This window comes from Falco naumanni, chromosome 7, assembly GCF_017639655.2.
Source record: "Falco naumanni isolate bFalNau1 chromosome 7, bFalNau1.pat, whole genome shotgun sequence".
NCBI lineage: Eukaryota > Metazoa > Chordata > Aves > Falconiformes > Falconidae > Falco > Falco naumanni.
This window is the reverse complement of record NC_054060.1, coordinates 65,137,645-65,144,998: the sequence shown is the minus strand read 5'-3', so window position 1 is coordinate 65,144,998 and position 7,354 is coordinate 65,137,645. Positions and strand designations below refer to the sequence as shown.

The following is a 7,354-nucleotide window of genomic DNA, read 5'->3' as shown; positions in this document are numbered from 1 at the left end:
GACTACTTGTAACATGAAATGCTGATGTGCCACGTGGGATGGAGTTGTTGATTTGGTTGTTCCTCACACCCCAATTCTAGAAGCTGGGTACCAGCTTTGTGAGCATCTTTCAGAGCACCAGGATACCGTGGCTGGTGTATCTGATTACACGTGGTGCATCAGGGAGTGTTTGTCCATAAGGCAGCATTTGGCAGCCCCAACAGTTACTCAAGGGTTCCTCCGAGGCCACAGCTCACAGGCTGTCCTTGACTACTTGTGTGGGCAGGAAAAGGAAGATTTCCAGGGCAGTGTGTCCTATGGCTGGGGAGGGTGTGGTTTGTGTAAGTAGTAAATCTAAAATTACTGTAGAGATGGTGGGTTTGGTTGGATTTTTTTTATTAACAATGTGGCAAGCACTGGCCAGCTGATGCGGATGATTTTGGGACAGCCCCAGTGGGATATAGGTTTCCTCTTTACTACCTGTCTCAGCCCCTGTGTGCTTTTGGTATGTCTCTGCTTTTAAGCAGCACAGTCCAGCTGATGAAGTAGGTCATGGATAGAATTTATATGAAGGTAGCAAAATGCTTCTTTCTTTTTTTTTTTTTTTTTTTTTAATGCTGCTTTTGAAATTCAACCCATCTGCCTCCACTGGAGAAGCCAAACACATTCTGGTTGAGAGTATCTTTTCCCCATGGACATGTGTGGGCAGGAGCTGGCATAGAGACATGTTCAACCCCTGCCCTCTTAGTTTTTTCATGCTAACCTAACTGCTGGCTCTCAGGGTGGCACAGCTATACCCAGAAGAAAAAAAGACTGCTTTGGTGAAGGTGCTCCTCCCCCATGACTGACTTCTGCTTTCTTTGTGCTCCAGGGGATGTTGCAGTGGCTCTGGAAAAGCCCACACTCCCAGCTTCCCTGGGTGAAAGTGCCTGGTCAGTGCTGACTGAGACTCCAGATTGTTAAATATTCACCCAACAGAGAAAACGTCTCCCCAGATGAGCGATAGTGCTGAAACGGAGATGTCCCTCTCCTTGTTTTGTGGCTGCAGGGTCAGTTGTGGCAGATGAGCTTCTTGCTGGGCTCTGCACGCCCAGCCAGGAGAGGCAATCAGCCTGCAGCATTACAGCAACTGTTTGCATACAAACCGTCAACTGTCCCGTAAATTTCTATACAAAAGAAGACAAGCAGGGAGAATGGTCCTCCAGGGAGATGCTTGAAACAATAAAATCCTCTTTTGAATCATCTCAGGGCAGAGAGAAAGCAGGGATTATTAAATGGCTTTTTATAGATCTTGAGAACTAGCCAGATGCCAAGGCTTGGCTGTTTCAGCTAAAGGCTTAAAATTAGCCTGCGTGAACTGGTGTCAGGCAGCTGAGGCACCTGAGCTCTCCGCATGTTTATTCTTGGGAGAGAGGCTGCCTGCGCTGTGTCACTGTGCTGCTGCCTTTTGCCATGTAGGGACAGTGACGGGCAGCAGCCAAAGTCTGTCCATGCCACTTTGGGCAGGCAGCCAGTGGTCCCAACCTGGGGGTGGTGCTTTGTGTTCCGCCTGCATGGGGCAGAGCACAGGTAACCGCACTGCCGGTGCCCAGAGGTGCTGGTCAGTCACCTGTGCTGATTCTGTGGGCTCTTGAGTCCCTTTCTCCTTGCTTATCACAGCAGATCTGCAGAAACAGGGACTCACGTGTTTTTATGACCACACTCAGCTGGTGGCCTGGGCAGGCACTGTGTTCTTCTGCCTCCCATTGCATGTGCTGTCCATCTGCTTGGTTGTTCGGTGTGTCATCCAGAAACAGAAACACTGTGCTGTGCATGGCCTCATTATTGCTGTCCCTATCCCCAGGTAAAACAGACCATGTCATTTCAGAGCCTGGACGTGCTGCCCTCATTTGGGACCTCATGGGGCAAGCACGGCACACGTGCTCTGGCCGAGCCGGCACCATGCAGGAGCACAGCTCCTGTTGCCTCTCAGAATTTTATTGTGAAACATCATTGCAAACCTTATCGTGCTTGGTCTGGTTGCTTCCCCACATCCCCTGCTGCTGGAGTCAGGGAAGCACTTTAGAGTTTCAGCTTCCCGTTTGTCTGGAGGTAGTTGCAGACTTTGTGGTGACAAACCTGAAAACACAACCAAAAGGAATCAAGGGAGCTCCAGATCAAACGTGATGACCCTGCTCCCACCAGGGCCTCGGGTTGCTGCTGCAAAATAACCTGTTGTGAGGTAGCGCAGGAAACAAGGTGCAAAAAGGCAGCCTGCAGCCTCCATGGTCAAAAAAGCAAATCCAGTGCATTGTGTTTTATGTTTAGCTGCTGCTGTAGCTCCCCCGAGGGCTCTGAGTTGCAGGGGTATGACCTGTCCGCCCTGCTTCTGACCCCTGGCCGTGCCCAGTCCCTGTGGTCAGGCTAGTCCTGGCCGCTGAGGTGACTAGTGCAGGGCCAAGCGTTACGCTGCTCTTCATGATACGGGCGAGGCCGCTTACTAGTAAAAGGTTTGCAAGTCCTGCAAAGGGTAACTGCTTCCCCTTCCTTACCAGCTAAATCTGGTTTCTCCCCCATCTGCTAAACCTGGGTGATACAGGCTGTGGGTTGCAGGGCTGAGGGATGGGAGGGCAGACAGGTGGTGGATCCAGCTGGAGAGAGGAGGGGAGATGAGAATGTCTCTTCACACCTGTACGAAGAATTGACATTTGATTGTCTTTGTTCTGCAGGAAAAATAAGAGTCAATGCTGAATGGCTGGTGGCCATTTTCTGCACAGCCCTGAACAGCAGCACGTGGCGGAGCCTGCCTCACCAGAAAGCACTGAAATTACTCAGTGACCTCTCTTTTCCTGAATGCTACCTCATCTGCACAGAGCAGAAAACTTCCTACCCATGGTTTGTGTGCAAGAGCTTTGTCAGCAAAGATTTTGCCTCTTCTGTGACTCAAGGAGTAAGTAAAGGATTGAATGCTGAAATTACTTCTTGTTCGGGCTTCCTCTTTGCTCTGAAGCTTGCCTCATCCCACAGCTGAAGCATGAGCTGTCTTGGTGGGTTGGAAGCTGCTGAATTGTGTTGTTGCCCTTAGGGCCACATACCTGCCAGGGAAGATGACCTTAGATGATGTATCAGCAGTAAAAGACCTGGACTATCATTTCCAAGTTATTTTGTTCCTAGTTCCTGTTTGGTTATTCATCAGGGTTGTCTGAAGCTACTGATCAGGACTGGGGCATTGAAAAAAAAAAATCCTGTGGGAATATCTAGAGAGGACAGCTCAGGTAATGAACTTACAGTAGTTCATGGACTGGAATACTAAGGATGTTAAGTCAGGGGAACACTGCTTGAGGGAAAGGACTCCTGCTTGTGCAAGACTGTCCTAGAGCCATTAGGCTCAGTTTTGCTCTGCATGGCAGAGTAATGCCTGGAACACTGTAGATTCGAGTCTCTCAGTCTGATAGTTTCTCAAAGATGCAAGAGACTTGTAGACAGACATTGAAGAAAAACATCATTTGTTTAAATTATTAGCAAGCTGCTTCAGGCTGTTATTGCCCAAAAATGTTTCCACTGGTTTTCTCTTCCCAGAAGCTTCCCCTGATTTGACCTGACAGCTGCACAACTGAGAGAGCCAGCTGCTAGGAAAGAGTGAGCTTGTCTGGTACCATCTTGCTCTACTATACCAGGCATCCTTTGGAGACTGACCTACAAAGCAACGTGGACTGATCAGCACCAAGTCATCTCTTACTTCAGCTGTAGTGGAGCCTGGCGTGATGCTGGATGACAAGTCTCCATTCTCTACAGCTGCTTCCACCATTTTCTCAGAAATCCCAGAGGACACTGCTGACTATGATTCTAAATCCTTGTAAACTCTAATAAAGCTCACGGCAGAACACTTTGCCAAGATCTCATCCCAGCCCCCTCACAGGACTGAGGGGTACAAAAATTAGCACTGTTCGCTCTTGGACTCTTTAGAATATTCCAGCCAATAACCCTGTGTGCACATTTGCTCGTACAAGTTTCACTCTTAGACTGCTCAGCAAACTTGCTTCCTGCTGGCTGCCTGAGTCTTGCTTTATTTTGGTCTGAATTTGCATATTGCATAGTTATCTCGGCCTACGAACTGCTTTGGTTTCACTGGTTTTCAATAGAAAACTGAATTACAAAACCAAATTACAGTTCTTATGTAGTGGCTACAGCTTTGGTGTAAATAACTAAACAGGATTGGGCCCAGTCATCTTTTTTTTTACTTCCACGGGGAATCTTGAGGAAACTGTTGATGCCAGACAAAATAGTAATGATTTAGTATTTGGTCAGGAGCCCTTTTTCTGTTGAGCCAGGCTTTAATCAGCACTTACTCATACTTCCTTGCTGGTGTTAATACAGCCCACCACCACGATCACAGACAACGTGCTACTTCTTTCAAGGAAAAAGGAGGTAACTGAATATTGTCTCCAAATCCACTAGTTCAGCTGACACTGTCCTGTTACACTTCCTGCCATCGTCTATCAAGTGTTTCACTACTGTTTACTATGATAAACCACTGCCTGGTTTTGCTTCACAGGAAATAATTTCTGCGGTGAGACCAGGGATTAATAGTGCATGTTGTAACTAGGCCCCTCACCTAATTACGATCGCCAACAGCAGCTGGCACCACACCTGTATACCAGTTATTGTATATGCCATTTATCCTACATCTGGGCTTTACAGTCTGCCCGGTCTGCAGGCACAAAAGCCTGGGAGAAATCTATTCATGTGAGCTGCCAGGAAATTGTTATCAATCACTGGTCATCAAAATACATCTGTGATTGGTTTTTGGTCTTTTTAATCAACTGTGAAGCAGAAGTGAAAGACAGGCAGTGGTAGAGTCTGATTTATAGCTTCTGTTTCACTTCGTTCCTGGAAGCAAATGAAGGACTTGCGTAAAAGAGCCAGTGTGGGGATGTGTTTGCTGTCATAAAATGGCTAATTTGTATAACTGGGAGAAGGCGGAACCATACCTCCCTGGGCAAACTGCGAGGTTATTTTCTGTGGTCCCTGCTGGGCTTCTTACAAAGGTGGAAGTGCAGCGTGAGTCTGTAATCCTGCCTCTGGGTGCCCTGTGATACAGGGAGAGCATCTGCTTCTACCCCGGTCTGGGCTCATTGCAAAGGAGGAACTGTAGTATAGGGCTCCAGTCCTGCTTCTCAGATAAACTGTGAGAAAGCGAAGATATCTGCTTTCCTTCCTGATCAGAACTTTCACTCCAGGAAGAGACCCTTGTCTCTGTACAGGAGGTCAATGGATCTGTTGAAGAGGCTCCTCAATGCCCAGCCGCTCTCTCACGTGTCTTGAAATCTGAAATACAAGACAAAATACCAGATTTTCTCATTTCACAGGGCAACAGCTAATACCATTCATTCTGTGTCAGAGCAGCAGGAAAAAGAACTGAATTTTAGAATTTTAGAATGGTTTCACGCTTGAAGTTGTAACTCCAGAGGGATTTGAACCCATGAGCCCCGTGTGACACTGTAAAAGCAGAGCAGACCGCTCGTTGTCCAGATTTACTGTGGGGGATGGCATCACATCTGATCTTTTAATGGCGCAAATAGCTCTGTTTTCCTCTTTGCAATTACAGAACAAACAAGTTATGGGTGAATGAGCTGGAGTCTGTTCTGTCTAATACAAAAATATTGCTGTTTGCTAAGTGATATTGTCAACAACAGTCTATACATAGAAGAAGTGTAAAAACTAATTAAACCAGCAAGCCACATTGCTCATTAAGAAATTGATGGGTGACTGGCTGTCTGAGCCAGCTGGACCTGGAACTGTTAGTGAACAGTGCCTTGCCATTATTTTTGAAGTCACTTCTGAGAATGTGACCATCTGATTTGACTGAAGCTTTGAAATACAATTCACAAGGTTTTACTAATCTTTCATAGAATCATAGAATTGTTTAGGTTGGAAAAGACTTTTAAGATCACAGCATTTGCTCAAAACCTTCCCCCAGCTTTGGCTTGACTCTGAAGAGCAATACCCTACCTACTTTGTGTGATATCAAAAGTGCACCGGACTAGTATCTTCAGCTGGTTTGGTATTTAAAATACCAGTAAGTGGAATTAAAACCAGCAGTAACCTCATTTGTCCATGCTGTGTAGCTTCCACATAATTCACTGTGTAGTTCTCTGCCGAACTGCCATTACCCCTAAATGCAAAAACTTTCTGTCTCACTGAGCTGATGCTATCACTTTTTTTTCTATAGTAACTATCTCGGTTTTGACTGGGCACAGCCTTCCATTGATATTTCTTGTTGGGAAGCTGATGGACCCAGGATTGTGGCCTTAACTTTGCACCTGCTCTAGTACACACTTCCTGAAAGACTCAAAGGGCCACATCCTGCTCAGAGCTCTCCATGCTTGGATTCCATCAGAGTAAAGCTCTCCAAAACACAAGTAACTAGCAGGATAGGGCATGATCTTCAAGAATATCTAGGTTCCACTGCAGTCTGTGAGATGTTCTCAATTCACTTGCAAGCTTTGGAAAACATTACAGAGACAGTGTCATTTCCAAGCTTGCTGCAGTATGCTGGCCATCACTTATCCTAGCTCTGAGGAATTGTGGTTTCTACAGGAGGAAGAATGGGTTACAGTTGATATCTCTAACTTGTGGCTTAGCGTTTCTCAGCAGTTAAACGACCGCCATACAGAATCCCTATGTCCCAACGTGAGGGTGAGGTTTACAAAGCCTATAAAATTCTTGCCATCTTCGGTAAGTGCAAATGACTGTAAAGGCTGTACCTGGCAGTGCTCTGGAATGGCTGCTGTCTCAAAAACTAAGTGTTGCAATTTGATGCCTTCTCTTCCAACCAGCAGGCAAAGTTGTGGCACTAGTCAATGGCATATTTCATTTCAAGCAAACAGTTAAGATTGTGCAACCAGAGAGAACTGCAGTGAAATTGCTTTTTGGTGCTCCAGAATAAAACAAACAGCGTTCATACTCTAGTCATTGAAGCATAAAGATTTTTCTCTCTTCCTGGTTATTTGAACTTCTACCTTGTGTCCTCTAGGGAAAGCAATTTTAAATTATGATTCAAACTAAACAGTTCAGCTCCGTAAATAGCAGACCCGAGTCCCTCTGTGGTTTCCATTAGGGAGGGGAAGGAGAGCAATGAAATTTAAGTTAACTTGCTTATTTTCTGAACCTTCAGGAAGCTTTGGAAGGCCTGACTGTAGCCCCGAACGTCAGTCTAGTTAGCTTAACCATCTTTGTTAAAGAAAAGATGTAGGTTTGAAAGGAAAATGACCAAACAGCTACATGCTTATAAAATGAGGAAGAGACAGATGCTGTGTTCAGCAAAGCATAAAACAAGGAAGTAATGAAGAGTTGCCCTTCTGCTGCTTGAGATCAGTGGCTCAATTGCTGCAGG

At 46.0% G+C, this 7,354-nt stretch overlaps 1 pseudogene; it reads left to right on the top strand.

Moving 5' to 3' along the window:
• The first annotated feature begins 2,542 nt into the window (after positions 1-2,542).
• On the top strand, positions 2,543-5,797 carry LOC121091547 (annotated as a pseudogene).
• The last annotated feature ends 1,557 nt before the right edge of the window (positions 5,798-7,354 follow it).